Raw genomic sequence first — 21,596 nt, 5'->3', positions numbered from 1 at the left:
GATGAGAGTGTAATTTACGCATGGATGGAGAATGCTCATAGCAAGAGAGGTGTTATAGACATTTTTGGGCACTGAAACCCCAATCAAACATGTCCATAAACCAAGGGCTCCTAAGTCCCTAAAAGTGTTGTTTCAAACCCCAAAGGAACAAGGTCAGCTGATTACATCATCTCTCAGAAGTTATCCATAGGAAACTGGTCAAAACTAGACCATATAGGTTGCTCAGTGCTAAGAGTGCGATCCATCCCACCTTCCTAGTGAAAAGGGTGCAATGCATACTGAAAATCCCTTCTATAGGGTGTGATGGGCGAGAGTGGACAAATGGCAGAGACAGTTTGCGAGGTGGATGATCATGGAATCTTCCAGAAACTTCTCTTGTGACACTTGCCTCTCTGAATTCGCCTAGGGATGACTAAGAGATCATCAATCTCCAATTGGAATCAAGAACTATCAGAGACAGGACACTAATCAAAATCCCAGAAGCTGACTCACACCCCTGCAATCATCTATATATGGATCCCTCATCCCAGAGATCCAGAGGCTGGAATTTTGTATTTTGTAAGGAAGTGTTGTTGGTTTCTTGGTGGAACATCATAGTGTTGGGTGATCTAAGCTTTTCATGAGGTGAAAGAAGGGCTTTCATGCTAGAGGATGACGCTGGATCAGAACAATTGGTTGTAATCCTCTTTGCTTATTCTTGATATTAATAAAGCTATTCAAGTTTTCCTCCACATTCTTGTATGTTTGATGATATATGCATTTGTGTGGTCAATATATATCTGGTCCTATATTGTTTATGATTGTAGATCTCTGTTCTTCGATAGTATTATGTTGCTTTGATTCCACAGGTGCTCTTTGAAGTTGGGTAGACGAAGGAGAAGCGGAAAGGATCTCTCAAAAGGGAGAGGAACTGAGCAAGGAACCAAGCGCAAGACTGAGCTTGGTGTCCTTCATTCCTCTCTTATCGACTTCTCATAAAGGAAAACGAAAGTAGTTTTAGTTTGTTTGTTTCTAAGATAGCTACCAGTCTTAGTGGGACTAGTAGCTCCGAGTGGACACTAGATTTCCCGATAACAAAATGGTGACTCCATGGGGAGAAAATATATTGTTTGTTTGTCTATATTTGTTTGTTTTATAAACTTACAGACGGAGCCTAAAGTCAAGCCAGGTAGCCTTCGAACTATATTTGCTATGCAAGTGCAAAGTAGATCAATGTTGCTTCAGTCTATCTCCAGGTTTTGTTTATAAACTGAACAATTGATTTTCAAACCTTCTAATTGCCCTAGTGGTGGCTCTAGTAACCTCATTAGATCAACCCCTGTGATTTCTATTTATTGTACATCACTTGCTCTGCCTATATCCCTGAACTGAGCTACAAACTATGACCCGGAACCCAGTTGAAGTCTCGTCCCTAGACCATCGCACCTTCTCCTCTTGGGAATCTAGATGCATCACACTTTCCATGTGCAGTAGGTGCGCTGCATCGCACTTTCCCTGTGTTGCAGGCGCACTGATCAGACAAGACCTCTTCTGCCCTCAAATTTTGGTTTCTGTGTTCACTCTCTTCAACTTTATTTAGGAGTTTTGTTGTCTGTGATCAATATACAACTATGGAAACCCCCTTCCTTTCCATCATTTCGCCTCCAATGTGCAAAGAACTGTGAATGTTTTTATGTATTGTGTGCCATTTTCAGTTCTCTTTTACAAAGAAGTAGCATAATCAAATTGTCTTCTTTTGATTTGAAAGTGTCGCAAGTGTCGTTTTCAGTCAAAGAAAAGAATTCTATTGTTCTAGATGGTCAATTATATAGTTACTCTTGTATTTGATTTGAATTAGTAGTTTTTCAAGTGTCAAAAGCAGTTTTCAATTCAAAATAGCAAAGGGTCGTCATTATCTTCCTTTCATTTTTGAAGAGAAATTTGTTAGTACTCTCGCTTTGAAAAGATAATTCAGATTTGTACTTGGAATTCTTCTTGTGATTCACACATTAAGAAAGTTGAAAACAAATACATGCATGTGCATTTGCGTTTAGACTACTTGTTGATTTGATTTAGGATAGTGCATGTAGTATGTGCTCTCTGCTCTATGTTGAAAGAATATCATCTCTCTTTCTTTAGTAGCTAGGATTTTCATTGCAAAAAGAAGATAAACGATTGTTTATCATCTTAGATTGCATTTTAGGAATTATATCTACATCATGCGGTGAACCAGAAAGGCAAATTTCTTAAGAAAGATCAACTTAAAATAAATTGAATGAACATAAAAACGCTTTGGAACCTAACGCACAACATCTAGAAGTCTAGGTTAGAGACGTATTCCGGTGTCGTAAAGCCTCGTAACTGTCGCTTTCACTGTTGGTTGGGTGATTCCTCCTCTTTAAGACGACAAGTGCCAGTATGGACTTGTGCTCCCACGTACTGTCGAGTATATATTGGGAGACCACAATAGGCTATATCCTTTATCCATAGGAAGTCGTGTCTGTCGCCCTATCGGTCGCAATGCACTGAACACAACATTCAGGAAGATTGACTGCCATACCATAAAAAGTATTCTGCAGTTTTGCGATTGGTTTGGTAATCCCTTTGTCTAGATTTCCAGAGTAGTCTCTTTCATTCCTTTTCAGACTCCTTAAAGGAAAAGGTACATCTGAGCACTTGTCACTTCAGGCTCATTAAAAACTCGAAGGCGACTAGAGTCATCTTTTGTTTTTTCTCGACTCTTTGAAAAAACAAGTTGTGTCAAAGCGTCTAAAATTTATTTTAAGCGGAATAATATCACCATTCCCACATTGGTCTTAGGTTGAGAAAAATGGGGTCCACCAACCAAGAATTTCCCCTTGGAGGAAATCCTGGTCCTTTCTCCTCTTGGGGAGACGTTGGTGCACCTCATATGGCCACATTGTCACTTCCAGGATTGATGATTGGCTTGCCAATATGGCTCTTCTCGACCTCCGTCGTTCAGAACACCGTGATTCCTGAACAATCGAGTCAGCAACTGGATGATACTAAAGTTACCCCCCAACCTTCTACTTCATCTTATTCTCCCTCTCCTCCTTTCTCTTCACTTGATAAAGCTGGTAAGCTAAAAATCAAGTAACTAAGAAGAAGAAGGAGCCAAAGGCAAAAAGGGGTAACCAGGCATCGTCTAGTTAAAATACACACACTGCACCATCCAAGCCTAAATATCCATGTGTCATTTGCAAAGGAGACCACTATCATCGAGATTGTCCTTGCATCCCTTGGATCTTAAGGGATTAGTCTCCTCGTTTTCACAATCCTGTGTCATCAACCTCTGAAGATCATTTTGAAAGTACACCCTCAACTAGTGAAAGTGAAGCATTTGGGCAGAAAAGGAGATGTAAATTTCCTTGTAAACTGTGTGAAGGTGATCATGTCATCCATGGCTTCACCACCATGGCTTCCTCCTGGATATAAGAAACTCTTGCCGAGTCCATCGCTAGTTGAAAACCTGACCGACATGCCATTGTGGTCAGTCAAAGCATCTGTTATTGAAGATAAACCCGCTGAATCCATACCAGACGAAAGTCAAAAGGTTGAGGCGGCAGTCGACCCGGTCTTGTCTTCGGAAGGTCCATCTTCAGATGACACACTCACCGAAGAGAATGAGAACAACACCATTCAAATTCTTTTCGTAAACACAGAGTCTGATGAACATGGGGGCAGTCTACCCGTTCCTTTACCACAGGAAGGAATTTCGTCAGAGTCATATCCGACCGTTTATTCGGTCCCACCTCCAAGCAACCTAGTCATTTCCTTCGACTGGAATCTACTAGGTAGACCCCATTTACCAACTAGTGTACCATTCCGAATCATTGTACAAGCTTACAGAATGGTCATGGTCGGTACCATCATAGATGAAGGGGATTCTATGAGTATCATTTCCTCAACTACTTGGAAAGCGCTTGGTTCACCATCGCTTCTGCCTAAGATGAGAAATCTGACAGGCTTCGACAAAGGAACCAGTCGACCGTTAGGGATCCTTCCCGATGTGCCCATAACGTTGAGAATTAAAACCGTTAATATGAACATAATGGTAGTCCAAGGACCTCTAGACTATAATCTACTCCTTGGGCGTGACTATATTTATAGCATGGGAGCCATTATATCCTCACTCTTTAGAGTAATGTGTTTTCCGCATGAAGGACGAGTGGGCAAGCTCGTAGACCAGCTTTCGCTCCTTGGATCACACATAGGTAATAGTCAAATGCCATCCCTAAATGGTCTTTTCACGCAAGGAATGTCTCATCAATCTCCAGTCTGTCCACCTGAAGAGTGCGAGTGATTCAGGAGGACATGACTAAAACCCAGGGGGCATGCACCCTAGCCTATTTCAGCACGAAAACCTTGGGTATAGGGTAGGTTTCCGCAGAGGATGTATGACTAGTTTGACACACCCATCTGTTTAGGAAAATGGGATTAGACTGGAATAAGATTCCCTCGTCAAAGTTATGTGAGTGGAGGTGACCGCGCCACTCACCTTTCTCTATTTCGGTAGACATCGCCAAGGAAGCATTTTGTCTGCAACGCAGATGGAGACCTTTCATATGGTAGCCTAGAAATTTTTCACTATACCTAGGGGCATGCAAACCTTTTTGCATGCAAGCGAAAAGCAACCATTTATTTTCTTAGTTTGTAGTTTCTCAACCCTTTAAACTCATAGGATTGGTCATTCCTAGCTTTCATAATGAGAGGATCTGGAGCAAAGTTTTGAATGGTGCAAGCTCCCTAAAAATTGAACGTATCGATGAAACGTCCTTATTATACGACTGGCACGAGCAGTTTTTATGTGGAGTTCAAGCTCATTAAAAATTAAACATAAGCAATGAGCAAACGTTTCCCTCAGAGTTTAAGCTCATTAAAAAATGAACCAATTTCCGGTAAATAACCATTGTGAATGCATTATCATCAGCGTTTGAGCCTTGGGCGTGTTCTCATCATCACCTCCACTCTGTTTTAGCCGATCATTCACCTCCATTTGATTTTTTACCCCTTTTGAGGAACAGCTGTGAAGAGTGATCCTATTATCCATCCTCGTGACACTACCATGATTGGAAAATTCCAAACCTTACCTGGAATCAGCTGCTACCTGGAATTATCACTCGTTCCTCAAAAAATGAGTCTCCTTTAAGCTCTTTTCATCTGACTCGTAAAATATGAAAATATTGCCGAGCAATTGGCCTCTCCAGCTCGTTAAAGTGACCGGAAGTGCTATCCCTCCTCTAGATTTTAATCTTTTTGGACCTGAGGGATTATTACACAAAAAGATTGAGCGCTTGTTTTGTTCGGCTCGTTAAAATTAGCGAAAATTCATCCCTTTCGTATTATTTTGTACTTTTTCGGACTTAAGGGATTATATTACGAAAAAGGATTATTAGAGTTTCCTTTACGTCCCTTTTAGACTCTCTAAAATTGAAAAGGACCGAGTTATCTTTGTCGTTAAACTCATTAAAACCGAATAGCGACAAACTTGTCCATACAGACAAGAACGAGCTTCACTGTCACTAGGCTCGTTAAAATATAGCGACGAGTTTGCCCAAAGGGAAAATTATAGAACAAGCATATGTTATCCTCCTCAAGCTTGACAAAAATAAAGAGGTACTGGTCAGCAATGACTGGGGAAAAATTGGGAAGAAAACTTGAAGAAACTTTATTGGTAGCAAGGCGCTCTTGAACATGAAACTTTCACTTCGCATCCGAGTCGGGTTGGGTTGTTTTTTTCACTGGTCATATCACCATTGGTCCATCACACAATCCATATTTGGGGTTAACACTACCAATCCATGTCAGTGTCGCCGATATGTTCAAGAGAAGTCGCTCAGAGAATTCACCTGTGTCTCATCCGCTGCAATACATTCACACTCCATTCTTTCATGAACGTCACCTTGAACCCTGTATCATCAAATCATTTTCACCTCCAAAATCATTTACTCTATTTCGTGTCGTAAATGTGGGATTCATTAAGGCCCTCCTACGACAGGTCACTTCTTGTCGACATCATCTCATTATCCAAGAAGTCAACTTAGGAACAACCCTTTTGGTACTTTGAATCTTGCATGCCTCAATGGCAAGTTTCTCACTTCCGGCGACAGGTTTTACATCATTGGCCTTCAACTGAAAGATTTTGCGTGGTGTTCGATGCCAAGTCCCTTTTCACACCACGTGAATTGTACTGTAGTACCTTGAGGGTCATCATCATTATTGGTGATTCCTCTCGTGACTGTTAACAGCTTACATCATTGGCTGGTAATCAGGCGATGTCCTTCCATATTTGACTCCAAAACATCTTTCACATGGATCGACTTGTACTCCGAGTGAAGATTGAACAAGTTTGAAGACCCCGAATCTAGTTTCATCCATCCAGGCTGCGATATATTCAGGAAAATAAAGACATCAAATGTACATTGTTGCTGCATAGATGATCATCTGAATCAAAGGATGATGACTCTATCAGAATCATCAGTCTCTCGCACAGACGGTTGTCTGTCTTATGTACATGAAAATGAATTTATAAAGTTGAGCATAGGAATGCCCGCCTCAGCTAGATCATGAAAAGTATTATGAAGATAATGTATTGTATTGTATCTTATTACGGGTCGCCTTCCAGCTCGAAAAACTTCGGATCTTCATGATAAAGCATTTCACTCGACATCAAAAGATTAACGACCTCATGCTTTAGGGGGCAACTGTTATAGACATTTTTGGGCACTGCAACCCCAATCAAACATGTCCATAAACCAAGGGATCCTAAGTCCCTAAAAGTGCTGTTTCATACCCTAAAGGAACAAGGTCAGCTGATTACATCATCTCCCAAAAGTTCTCCATAGGAAACTCCTCAGAACTGGTCAAAAATGGACCATACAGGTTGCTCAGTGCTAAGGGTGCGATGCACCCCACTTGCCCAGTGAAAAGGGTGCAATGCATACTGAAAATCCCTTTTGTAGGGTGCGATGGGTGAGAGTGGACAAATGGCAGAGACAGTTTGCGAGGTGGATGATCATGGAATCTTCCAGAAACTTCTCCTGTGACACTTACCTCTCTGAATTTGCCCAGGGATGAGTAAGAGATCATCAATATCCAAGTGGAATCAAGAACTATCAGAGAGAGGACACTAATCAAAATCCCAAAAAATGACTCACCCCATGCAATCATCTATATATGGATCCCTCATCCCAGAGATCCAGAGGCTGGAATTTTGTATTTTGTAAGGAAGTTCTATTGGTTTCTTGGTGGAACATCATAGTGTTGGGTGATCTAAGCTTTTCATGAGGTGAAAGAAGGGCTTTCATGCTGGAGGATGACGCTAGGTTAGAAAAATTGGTTGTAATCCTCTTTGCTTATTCTTGATATTAATAAAACTATTCAAGTTTTCCTCCACATTCTTGTATGTTTGATGATATATGCATTTGTGTGGTCAATATATATCTGGTCCTATATTGTTTATTATTCTAGATCTCTGTTCTTCGATAGTATTATGTTTCTTTGATTCCATAGCTGCTCTTTGAAGTTGGGTAGATGAAGGAGAAGCGGCAAGGATCTGTCAGAAGGGAGAGGAACCGAGCAAGGAACCAAGCGCAAGACTGAGGTTGGTGTCCTTCATTCCTCTCTTATATACTTCTCATAAAGGAAAATGAAAGTAATTTTAGTTTGTTTGTTTCTAAGATAGCTACCCGTCTTAGTGGGACTAGCAGCTCCAAGTGGACACTAGATTTCCCGATAACAAGAGGGATCTATTGTGAATGTTAATGCTACCTGTAGTGGAAGTGTAGTGTGCACATGGAAATATGTAGAGTGTAAGAAATATTTGAATGAATATTCGACACAGCTAAAAAAAAGCATGAGGCTGAAGAATGCCGCATTCATAAAGAGAGAGCACAAGAATATTTTGTAATTATGTTGGAGTATAAAGAACTTAGATCAACAACACGATGGATTAAGGTCATAACTCTCTTTGAAAACTCTCAATAGTTGCACAGGGAAGACTTGAATTGGCAAACAACACAAGAGGAGCTCACAGGTGTGGATCACCAAGAACTCCTATAAGAAAATATGCTACTTCGGCTTCATATTAAACTCCAATAATAAATAGATACACTTTTTTAGGGATAGTAAATCAAATCCCTGAATGATAGGAACTGAAAGGCCAAGAAAAGCACAATCATAACTATGTAACAATAATCACCTAATCTCCATTAATTCTAACACTCCCCCTTAATGGAGAATGGGTTATTAAACACACCTAATGTGTCCCTAAACAACTCAAACTTCAATCTTCCCAGAGGCTTAATAAATATATCAGCCATATTATCACAAGAATTACAATATTCAACACAAATCTCTTTGGACTACACTTTTTCCTTGTCAAAATGAAATTGAGTGTCTATGTGCTTAGTGTTTTTATGAAACACATGATTGTAGGCCAGTTTGATGGAACTTTGATTATCACAATTGATAACTGTAGCTTTTGTTTGTTTTTCCCCTGCATCTTGGAGAAGTTCGTGCAACCAAACTGCCTCACATGCTGTTGTACACATGGTTTGATATTCCACTTCTGCTGAGGATAAGGCTACAGTATGTTGCTTCTTGCTGCACCAAGAGAAGACCCCGGACCCAATGCTGAAGGTGTAACATGTAATTGGTCTTCTATCATCTAAATTTCCCACCCAATCAAAGTTTGTATAACCTATCAAACTAACATCAAATGAGTCAGAATACAAAATACCAAAGTCTAAAGTTCCTTGTAGATACCTCAATACTCCTTTCACTACAATCCAATGGTTCTCATGAGGTTGAGTCATGAAATGGCTCAAAAACACTCACTGCATAAGCTAGATCCGGTCTTGTTGTAGTCAAGTAGATACGACTACCAACCAACTGTCTATACAATGTTGCATTTGCATATTTCGAACCATCATGCACCTGAAGTTTGTTGTTCTGCTATAAAGGAACAAATGAAGCCTTGCACTCATCCATTTTGAATTTAGTCAACAAAATCTTAGCATATTTACCCTAGGGCAAGAAAGTTTGGCTTGAATCTCTCCAAAACTTCTAGACACAAACAGTAATGCATTTCTCCGAGGTCCTTCATCTCAAATTTATGTGATAATTGATGCTTGATTTCTTCAATGAGATTGTGTGCACTCCCTGTCATGATCAAATCATCCACATATAAAGAAATCAACACTATCTGCCCCTCATGATTAAACACAGTATACAAATTAGGATCATTTTTGCTCCGTTTATAACCATGCATGAGGAAAAATGAATCAATTTTTTCGTACCAGGATCTAGGAGCCTACTTTAAAAAATTTAAAGCTTTCTTTAATCTACATACTAAGTGCTCTTCTCCCTTCTTAACAAACCCCTTAGGCTGCACTAAGTATACTTCTTCTTTTAAATCACCATTTAAGAAAGTAGATTTAACATCTAATTGATGTATTTTCCATGATGCTTAGTGGCTAAAGAAATAATCAATCTAATGGTATTTAATTTTGCAACAGGAGAAAATGTTTCCTCAAAATCAATACCTTCTTTTTGGGAATACCCCTTTGCAACCAACCTTACTTTATGCTTATCAATAGACCCATATGCTTTAAATTTCAACTTAAATAACCATCTTCAACCTATGGGTTGTTTACCATGAGGAAGCTTTACTAGATCCCAAGTGTTAGCCTCCTATATCAATAGGGTTTCATTTTCATGATTGACAGTGGAAGTGCCAAAAATGTTCATCTTTGGTGACACAAAGGTTCTATTTTTGTGAAGGAGACAGAGAGTTAAAAAAAGTAAAGAGGGTATGCCTTAAAAGAATAATCAAAAGGCAAGAAAATAAATTGGTCTGAAGAAATAATTGAAATGAACCCCAAAGAAAGACCAGGAAAGTGGCCAAACAAAATACCACTGCTATCTTGAGACATGGCACAACAGTGAAAGCTCGGCCATGCCATGTTTTAAATTGCTTGTTCTACACTAGAGAAAGAAAAATCTATCCAAACAGTTTAAGCTTGGCCGATTGGTAGTTAGGTAGAGAACAAAGGCGCCCAACTGCTTAATCTGGCCCTTGGAAGTGATAAGGGTAGTTTTAAATAGAAAATTATTGGAAAAGAAAAAGAAAGGATCAGTTGAGGGTTTGCAAGTCTAAGTGCACCTTCCCTTAAGTAACAAAAAATGCTAGGAACTAAGATGGGTAGGTAGTCAGGGGATGCCAAAGCCTGATTTCTTTCATGAGTGAGCTTGACAAAGAAAATTGATATCAGCAAGAACATAACTATTACTGAGCATTTGGATAACAAAATATGGAAGCATGTCTAACTTCCCCTCTTTCCCATCAAATCTTTTTCTAACATCCCTCTAATAAACCTTGGAATTCACTCAACAAGTCCTAGCATCACTTTACCTTCTGTGAAATACTAAGCCAAGGTGTTAGTTTATACCACACACAAAAAGCCACATTTTCTGTGTAAAATCATTGCTTACTCTCATCTGCTCCTAATCTAAGTTTACTCCTCAAAAACTTAGCTCCCTGTTCCCCTCTCACATCTCCAATTCATATTAACTTCTAACCTTACTATTTAACTCCCTAAGTGTTCCCCTCCCCCTACTATTATCATATTTTATACAAAAACCCAAAAATATGTACATACCCCTCCCCCTTTGGGCATTATAGCCATATATTTCAAAGTTCGGGAAGCATGAGGAAATCTTAGGCTTTCATGTGTATTTCTCCAGGCTATGTCCGGGAATTAAATTAACACCTGGTTAATTTAATAACCCTCACCCGCTATACCCTCCTTAATAATAAAATCCCTCGTTTCTTCATCACCGGTGTAAATTTTCCATAAACCCACATTTTCCATTTAACCAAAGTTTTGTTTCTGTGTGCGATATCAAAAGAAATAATTTTTTAATAGTCGGGTCCCGCCGCTATCGCGCTGGTGGCTCGTCCTCCCGTCCGCCGTCGGATCTGGGCCCTCCCATCCGACGGTCATCGGGCATTTCGGACCCCCTCTATTATCCATCCGTTAGCGCCCGAAATCTGTCAGAAGATGACGTAGGGCCAGGGACGCGTGCCCATATATTAGTGGATCGGGCGGCCTCTGACCATTACCAGGCCCGTACCAAAAGCGGTCCGATAATACCGCTTACCACCGTCGGCTTCCCGCCCTTACGTCATCGCCTACGTCATCAGACACGCCAACTACCGTTTCACCGTTATCCGACATGGCCGCCGCGTCATCCCTCCACGTCATCCCAGTCATACATCGCCACGTCATCCCTGTCGTACCCGGGCCCAACCAGTGACATCACGTTGATGTCATCTGCGAAAAAGGCGCCAAATCCCATTTTTCACATATCTTCGCGCAAAATCGTGATTTTTTCGCATTTCTATTGGACGAGTGTTGTGCTTCCCTGCATGCTATTTTTACGACGTTTCTCCGTCAACTCCAAAATTCAATTCCTGAGCTACTGCCGCTGCAAATTCACCAATTCTCGACACCCTCGGCCTCACCATCACCAAGTATTTACCGTTTTCTCTACGTAACCTGGTCTTCCTAGTTTTCTACAGTAAAAAAGTCTAAACAAATGGAAAAGTCCACTAAAAAGGCAGCATTCACCCCCAGCATTGGTTACTTTCACCCTCTCGACAAGCTACTGTTCCCTGTTAGCCCAATTCACCTCCTTTTTCATCTCTGCAAGTCCTCCCATCGACCATAATCTACTATTCACTACCAGTTTTGCTAAACCAAAAGCACAGGTCCAACTTCAAGTGAGAACTAAGCAATGGAGACCCCAGTGGCATTGAATATTACACCCCTGAATGCCCCACATAAGAATCTGGAGTGGTTGGCCCTTGCTTACCGGGATTATCAAATCAAAGAAACAGTTGAGATAAGTAACAAATATCACATACACACTGTTTGTGAGCTGAAGAAAAACTACATGAGTGGTGTTGATGACATAGGCATCTGGGAGTCTAACCTGCCCATCTATTACCTTCCCCAAGTCAATGTGTTCCCAGACTTCATCCATCAGTGTTGTGAACACTATGAACCCTCTCAAAGAGCAGTTTTGGGTTCATCTGGGACTATTTTATTTCACATCACTCCTCAATCCATCAATCAAATGCTAAACTTCAATCCAACTAAACCTCTGGTGCCCCTTTCTATGAATTTTTTGCTCAAAAAAGCTGTTAAACTACCCAACTCAGAAGTCACAAGGATTGGCCAGTTTTTCGTGAAGCCAGAATATCAGCCCCGGTAACCTCCTCCTTATCTACATGTCTGGTTCAATGAAATAGGGAGACTGCTAGTGGATATGATATCCTGCATTCTAGGATTCAACACCAGTGAGTTTGTGGATGAAACAACCTTGGTAATGTTATCCATGTTCACTCCAGGGCAGCCCCCTGTTGCCCAGTATGATTATGCCACATTCACTGCTGACAAAATTCATGAGCAATTCATGAATTTGGAGAGAGAGATGGTATTCAAGTACACTTCCTATATATATCATTTGATATTATATTATTAGCCTGACAATTTCCCTATTTTCTTAAAAAAGCTGGATGCAAAAGGAAACAGGAGGTCAGTGGTATTTTGGACACCAATCTATCACCATATCTCTTGCTCTCCATATAGCTATTGTGAGTTCATTGATCTGTTCATCCATCCAGCCTTGTCTCTACTGCAGAGTTCTCCTCTTCCTAGTCTCACCGATGATATGCAGAAGATCCTCCAGCTTTCAAAGAATTATAGCATTGGAGATTGGTACCTCTACCAAGACCACACAGTAATTAGAATATATGGCTGTGAGCTAGCCCCTTACAGACTGCCAAAGTATGTTCCTATGAGACTTTTTGCATTAGAATATTTCCAGCAATTTGGAAATGCAGACATGATTCATTTTCATAGCAGAAATAAAAAAGCACAGCTGAAAATCAAACACCAACTGGGTCCATTTATCTTTAATAAAAGGGAAGAAGCTTGGGGAGAAGCAGATAAGATCCTAAAAAGCCTCCAGTTGAAAACAAGCTTCTATTGGGCACCATATGACCCTAACCATTTCATAAGCCTCAAAAGAATCAAGCATAGGCTTCCTGTCTATGATCACTTTAGCATTCCACAAATTGAAAAATATGCTAACCAACTAGAGTGGAAAGAAGGCACATTAGTGGAGGCCTATTCTAAAGAAGAATTAGCAAAAAGAGCAATTAAAAATCTAGAAAAAGCAGTTGACTTGGAATATTTTGGACAGGTTTGGTCTCCAGCCCATCGGCATCTTGGAGAAAGTGCCTCATCCTCCACTGTTCCCCAGCAGTCTGCCAAAGTAATTGATCAAGCAGCAAATTTAACTAAAGGCAAAGAAGTACAACAAGAGGAGTCACTTCCCAACTTGGAGCAGCAAGCAGAACAACAAGAAGAAATGGCTAAAATACCTGCCTCCACAAAGTAGCAAACCCAAGAGCAGATTCCTCCAAGGCAGGAGGTGACAGTTGAAACTACATTCTTATAGACACCTACAAATGACACTCCTCCTACCACTTCCACAGATCAGCAAGGTGAAAAAAGGCAAAGGTTGAATCCCTTTTCTGAGGAGGAAATGCCTGAAAGACCCACTGATACTATGCTCCCTCCTAGCATTGAAACATCAGCCAGCTCCTTACAGCAAGAGCAAGAACTGCAACAAGGAACGAAAGTAAGTTCTTCAAGGCAACGCACCAAGGCAGATTCTAGCATAAAGAAGCAATTTACAGACATAAAAGCTAGAAATGAGCCGGTTAGATTCTAGCTTTATAACCAGCTGCTCAAAATGGCACCAACTAATCAAGAAAGGCTTATGTCGGCCTATGATATCCAAGAAGGAAAAATGACTCTTAGTCATTTTAGGCCTACCATGCAGCAACCTCAATCAGCTGCAGACTACATCAGAACTAACTTAGAGGTCTTTGCCAAAGACATCCACCCCATGGACCAGATCGAGCTACACAAGCAAACAGGGGAGATGCTCTATTCTACATTGGCTGATAAAACTCTATTAGCACACCGTCTACAGAATTCTCTACACAACACTACTGCCCAGTTAGAATTAGAGAAGGCTTCATCTCAAGCCAAGGACAACAGAATCAAGTCCTTGGAAGAAATTATTATAGAGCTAGGACATGACCCAAATGATCCTAAGGGTGTGCAGGCATTGATGAAGAAAAAAGATGAGGATATAGCAGCATTGAGAAAGTAGATTAAAATACCACCTACCCATCACCCTCAGACTAAAGGGGTTGCAGAACAAAAGAAAGATCAAGATGTGGTAGCTTTACTCTTGACCCTGCATAAGAGATTGGTGGAAACAGAGGGCGTCTTGGAGGTGGCATTAAAGACAAAACAGGGAGAATTACCAACTCAGCCAGCGCAGACATTTACATCCATTGAAGATGTGCCTCCTGTAACTATTTCTGCAGGTCCTCCCACTGGACAAACATTAGAGGCATGCCCTTCAGGCTCAACACCAGCTCCAGAAGCGATAGCACCAACAACAACATCAGAACAGGTACCCAGCCTTGACATGCAAAGTATGAGGAAAGAACTGGAGGCTCTTGAAGCATAGATGGCAGAGCTAAAGGTAGCAAAAGAGAAATTGGCTACACTGGAAGAAAAATATGACAAATCGAAGCAGAATATAGCTGAAAGAACAAGAGAGGTAAGGGCTCTTGAAAAAAGGATAAAGGAGTTAGAAAAGGAGCTCACCCTGGACAAAACTATAAGTGAAATCAAGAAAATTCTATGGGCTAACATTGGTCAATCCATTACAGATCAATGGCAGTCCATTGAGACTATCCATGAACAAATAGATCTCCTAAACAGGGCAAAAGCAGAAAGTCAAAGAGCCCGGGCATCCTTGGGAAGTATGCCTGAAATAGCAAACAGAATGATTCAAGTGCTTAACAACCGCACGGGCCTTCAGCTAGCAGGAATGGGTATCAGAGATAGGACTGATACCATATTACTAATAAAGAGGGTGCTTACCTTGAGGAACTATGTGCGAACACTGGACAAAAGATGTCAAGAAATGCAGACAGAGGTAAATGAATTCATTACAAAAATCACTGCATGTCATAACAAAGGTCTCCCCAGCTTGGTAACTAGTGCAGGAAGGTTGTTATCACATGAAAATTATGCCAAGAGGGTCAATAATTATGCAACAAATCAAATAACAACATCTGCTAGCAGTCCAGAGGAAGTAGGGCCCCCATCTGGGCAGACTCTCTATGTGAAATTGGAGACTTTGTTTTTTATTGTGCATGAGATCAAGCACCTTTTTGAAACACCTCCAAATTACTACAAATATACTGAAGCCGAGACTCTTATTAAAATGCAGAGACACCAATTACCTACTGAAGATTGGTGGAGAGGCATGATAGAAACATTGCTCTGAGAAACCAAATCTGGAAGAGCAACTGAATGACAAAAATGAGGACTAGGCAACAATGGATGATTACAAGTGATGCGACCACAACAGCAGCATCGTGGAAAGGCAGCAAGAAAGCAAAGACCTCCGAAATAAATGCAAATCAGTCAGTAGGCCCAGCTGGTTCCAAAGTCAAGGATCTTTGACAAAGATAAACAACTGTTTGTTAATCCTTTAATAGCAATAACTTTTTGTAGCTACTATTCGTAGAAAGTTGGTAAGAAAGTTATGAGTTCATGACTCATCCTTCAGATATTTTATGAAACATTTTTGTATATATACCCCCACGCATAACTTGTTTGGGGTTGTTGATTTTCTTCTGAAGAGCTACACTGTAATTACAGACTTTGAATACAAGAAGCTGATGAAGTTCCTGAAGTTTTGCGTTGTTTGATGTGTTATGATGAGATTGTTTGCTACTGCAGGATTCCTACGTTATTTCGTGATACAATAAGTCTTCTAAACCGTGTCTTTACATTTTCTTCGATTACAAACCCGCATATATTATATGTTTAATGGTCTTAGCATCAGAGAAAAGGAATAGTTCAGGATTTGTTTATTTAACACCCTAAGCTCAATCTCTACGGTTAATTATGTTTTCTGCATAATTAGTTATGAATGTGAAATTCTTAATTGCTCACATTTACACTGAATCTTTCATAGTAAATACTGTTCAGGAATTCTGAGTTGCTCCTAAGCAATATTTCATTTCCCCACCACACCAGCATAGTGAAAGAACCTTAATTGCCTCTCACTGACTGACTATAATCCATATTTCTCAAATTTGAAGGTTGTTTCATGGATGCCCATCTGGCTCTGCAATATCATCATTCTCACCAAACACCGCAAGCAACACAACTCCACCGACTCCAATGCCCAACGGACTAAAACCCTCTGAACATTGCATTGCAGTTGTTAGAAGATATCATCCAACCAAACTTTAAACAAAATTCAGTGCATCATAGCTAGCCTAAAATTCCCAAAACAAAGCTAAATCAAGAAGAGAGAGCCATCTCTGATTGCAGGTGGGCTAGAACCTGTAATATAAATATTGGTAAGTGGTTACCTTGGTCGTATTCCCTTAGGAGTCAAAGGGAACAACCTGAGTGATAACATAAATGGCGACTCCATTGGGGATAGAACAAATTTTTCAACAGATGTCTGCTTTAGATAGCTGTTCCAGAATTTGAGCAGTTCCTTGATATTTCTGAAAATATTCTCCAAAATACCAAAAACAAATTTGGAAGCTGGCTCCTAAAAAGAGAACCAGACATACCAGGTCAAATCCTGACCCAAATCCTCCACCTTTTTTCGATAATCCTAATTTGATTCCCAAAGTTCTTAGGAACCAAAAGGAACCAGAAGAATTTGCTGATTCTAGCCCTGAGGCAGTTCAGCAAAGTTATATCCCAACCCCTGCTAAACCATCAGTTCATCCTCTCATAACCCATTCTTCCCCCTCTTCCTCATCTACTTCCCAAAACATATTATTCACACCTCCATCCAATACACAAACCGCTCGTGTTGTCCCTGTTGTTCCAATTGTCCCCATTCTACCTGTTGTCCTATTGATCCCTGTAAGTATGGCAAATCGTTATGCCCCCCTTCAGCTACCTGGTAATCCTGGGGCTATGCCTCAGGACTACCAAAGTAAGATTACCTATTTTGATGGAACCAGTACATATACTGCCTTACAACATACCAAGAAAATGCAAGATTACTTTGAAAACTATGAAATAGACGATGATGACGTGAGAATGAAAATTTTTGTCCAAAGCTTAACAGGTGAAGTAAGAACTTGGCTCAGAGCACTTGCTGCAAATTCCATACCCAATTCGACTGCTCTTTATCAATCCTTCCTGAACAGATGGGAAAAGAAAAAGGACCCTCTACATATCTTATTTGAGTATGACACCATAAGGAGAGACCCACAAGAGACTGTCCTAGATTATTGTGCCAAATTTAACAATGTTTATGATGTTATTCCTCAAAATCTTAGGCCTCCACCTGATTTAGCTTTAATCAAATTCCCAGATGGGTTTGATGCTGATATGGCATATCAACTGAGGGAGAGAGCCCCTGCGACCCTGGCAGACATGCAAAACATAGCTGTAAGCGTAGAGGTAAATCTGATTGCCAAAAGAAATCGGGCGAGAGCTGAAAGAAGGACCACTTTTAAGGAAGAACCCTCAGCATTTGAGCAAAAGCTAGATGCAATCATCAAAGGCATGGACAGACTTGGGGACAGGGTGGAAATAATAGAAAGGAAATCATCATGGGAAGGTCAACCCAGTACTGCTAGAAACCCAAATTTTAGAAAAAATCAGAATCCAAATGTCGGAAGGGCTGATCATGACCAGCACATTAGGCTTCCTTTTCAAGAAAATTTCGCTGAGGCCTCAACATCTAGTGAACCTGCCGAGGATCCTCACATCAACCTAATGGGTCTAGACAGTGAGCATCAGGTTTTTCTAACACAAGAAGATCAAGAGGCCTATAATTGTAATCAATTTCAAACTAAATCAGGAGAGTCGTTTGACTTTAGGGAAGGCTATGATGCAGCGGTATATGAGGTACATAAACAGTACAAACTAAGGAGTAGAACGATAGATGTATCTGAACCTTCAAAACCAACGGACAGTAAGCAGCCAAAAAAGAACAAGGATAATTATGTCCTTCCACAATCCGCTACTAACTCAAACCCCCATACCACCGAAGTCACTGTGGAGGATATCTCAAAACAACAGCCCTATGAAAACCACCCAGCCACGCCCCATCCTTGGAAGGCAAGTTCAAACACTCCCCCTGAGGGAAAATTTGGTACCAATTTCACTCAACATCATACCAATCATGAAGAAAGGATTACTCAAGATCCAGCTGAAAAGGAAAAATTTGCTGCTCCTAATGCCAAGACCCAAATGGAAAATCCCTTCAATCTAGAAACAGAAATTAGTAAGCTAAAGATAGTTGTTCATCTTTCTGAATTGGCCAAACACGCAGTGTATAGACAGCAGATTAACAGGTCACTACAAGTATCAGACAATAAAGATGCTGTGAATGTTCTTGATGATCAACCTGAGTTACTATTTGGTCCTGAGGTGAACGGAAAAACAGCAAATGGAGGGGTTCCACCCTTCTATGTCAGTTTAAACATCCATGACAAGGTTTTACACAATGCAATGTTTGATTCCGGGGCCTCACATAATTTAATGCCCAAATCTGTAATGGAAAAACTATACCTAGACATCACAAGACCTTATAAAGATCTATTTTCATTTGATTCAAGTCAAGTCAGGTGTCTAGGCCTAATTAAGGATTTGTGTGTCTCCCTGGTCCAATACCCAACCAAAACAATTTTGATGGATGTAGTGGTAGCTGACATACCTCCCAAGTATGGTATGCTCTTGTCCAGATCTTGGGGGGCCAAACTTCAAGGATCTTTGCAATTAGACATGTCCTACGCCACCATTTCAGTATTTGGACAGCCAAAGAGATTATACCATGAGACACTAATGACATATGTGGTGAGTAGCCAAGAGAAACCCCAAAACTTCCCAATCTATTCAATACACTCTGACATGGATTCATTTATTCTCTATAATGCTGACCTATGCAGCAAGGCTTATTCTAAACTGTTAGTGGCAACACAGACAGAGGGGTTGAATGAACAGATTGCCTCTCTAAACCAAAAGACTTTTGATACAGTTGATATAACAAAGGAGCATGATGTATCAAGTGAATTGCAACAAACCAATCTGCCCATGATCCAACTTTCTAAAAATCTCAATCCGAATCCTGATCATGACACCTTATGGTACTTAGAATTTGATGGCTCTGTAAACAAGTTGGGAGCTGGAGTAGGAGTCTGGATCCACAATATGCAGAATGACCAAGCTGAAGGTCATGCATATAGGTTAAAATTTCGATGCACAAACAATATGGATGAGTATGAGACCCTTTTGTTAGGTCTCAAACTCATAAAAAATTTAGGTGCAACCAAAATTTCAGTCTTAGGAGATTTAGATTTGATCATACAACAGATGAAAGGAAACTTTGTCACAAATAATCTAAGGTTGAGAGCTTATAAAGGAGAGGCCATCCAAATATTTGATACCTTCTCAGAATCTCAGTTAACTAAAATTTCCAGAGAACTCAACTTACATGCTCATAGCTTGGCAACTTTCGCCAGCACTTGCAAGTTACCTTTCAAACCCAATCACACTTTCACTGCTGAAATCAAACATAGACCTGCAGTCCTGGACAACATCAAGAATTGGCAAGTCTTTGAGAGTGACACACAAATAAACAACTTCCTCACTCTAAAAGAAGAATTTTCAAACATCAACATTGATACTAGCACTATGGATAACCAACCCCAGGCACACACAACCAAGAAAAATATATCATCTCAAACAACAACTTTGGTTTTGAATCCTACCACCTTTAACAACGAAAATATACAAGAATTGAAGCAAACAGATATAGATGAAATAGCTGAGACAGAAGCTGAAGTAATTGAGTTAAAGGATAATTTCTTGCCCACAGGTTTAACCCCTTTGGAGGATCTGTTTGATTCAAATGATATCTCAAGAAAGCCAAAAATGCGACCACTGAATGCAAAAATTGAAGATTGTAACATTGGAACTACAGATAACCCCAAAATGATAAAATTATCTAAGGCATTACCAGCTGATCAAAGGTTAAAATACATTGAATTGTTTAGGGAGTTCCAAGATATCTTTGCCTAGAGTTATGAGGACCTAAAGGCATATGACACTTCAGTCATTCAGCACACCATACCTTTAAAGGAAAACCAAAAACCTTTCAAACAAAAGGTTAGGAGAGTGAACCCAGTGCTCCTTCCCCTCATTGAAAAAGAAGTGAAATGTATGTATGAAGCAGGAATCATTGCTCCAATCAGATTCTCAGAATGGATTTCAAACTTAGTGCCTACTAGGAAAAAGACGGGAGAGATTAGACTCTGTGTTGACCTAAGGAATTTGAACAAAGTCTCTCTAAAATACCATTACCCCTTACCAAAAATGGATCATATCTTGCAAAGGGTAGTGGGAGCCTCTAGTATTTCATTATTAGATGGATTCTCTAGATTTAATCAGATTTTGGTACACCCTGATGATCAAGACAAAACTGCCTTCACAACACCTTGGGGAACTTTCAAGTATGTCAAAATGCCTTTTGGGCTTAAGAATGCAGGGGCCACATTCCAAAGAGCAATGGATATAGCCTTCGCCAAGGAAATCCATGATTTTCTGGTGGTCTACCTGGATGATCTTACTGCCTTTTCAAAGTCAGACCAGGAATATTTAGTACATTTGAGACAGGTTTTCTTAATTTGTAGAAAATATGGCATATCTTTGAATCCCAAAAAATCATTGTTTGGCCTAGAGGAAGGTAAGCTCCTAGGGCACATAATCTCAAGAGATGGTATTAGGATTGATCCGGGCAGAATTCAAGCTATGCTTCAGGTCCCCCATCCAAGAAATATCAAAGAATTACAAGGTTTTTTAGGAAAGATTAATTTCTTGAGAAGGTTCATTCCTAATTTGGCCGAGTTAATAAGACTATTGAATAATATGTTGAAGAAGGATTCTAAGGTCAAATGGACAATGGAAGCTAAACAGACCTTTGAGGATATCAAAAGAGCATTGACAAACACACCAGTCCTAACAAGTCCTAGATTTGATAGAGACTTCATCATTTTCTCCTTTGCATCTGAGCATACAATTGTTGCAGTCCTATTACAAAATGATGACCAGGGCTGTGAAAAACCCATTGCTTTCTTTAGCAGAGCCCTTAGAGATGCTCCTTTGAAATATCAGATTATGGAAAAGCAAGCCTATGCACTGGTAAAAGCCATCAAAGACTTTAGAATCTATATTATGTATTCACATATAATTGCATATGTTCCTAATGCAGTGGTTAAGGACATCTTAACTCAAGAGGGTATTGAGGGCAGGAGGGGCAAATGGATTGCGAATATCTTGGAATATGACATTGAAATCAAGCCTACGAAACTGATAAAAGGACAAGGTCTAGCCAAGCTAATGACTGAAACCAATTTTCAAGCCCTTGACATTAATGAACTGGACAACGAA

This window comes from Pinus tabuliformis, chromosome J, assembly GCF_031772625.1.
Source record: "Pinus tabuliformis cultivar Carrire ecotype Pingquan chromosome J, CPIR1, whole genome shotgun sequence".
Lineage (NCBI taxonomy): Eukaryota > Viridiplantae > Streptophyta > Pinopsida > Pinales > Pinaceae > Pinus > Pinus tabuliformis.
The sequence above is the reverse complement of the archived record's forward strand: the minus strand, read 5'-3'. Positions refer to the sequence as shown.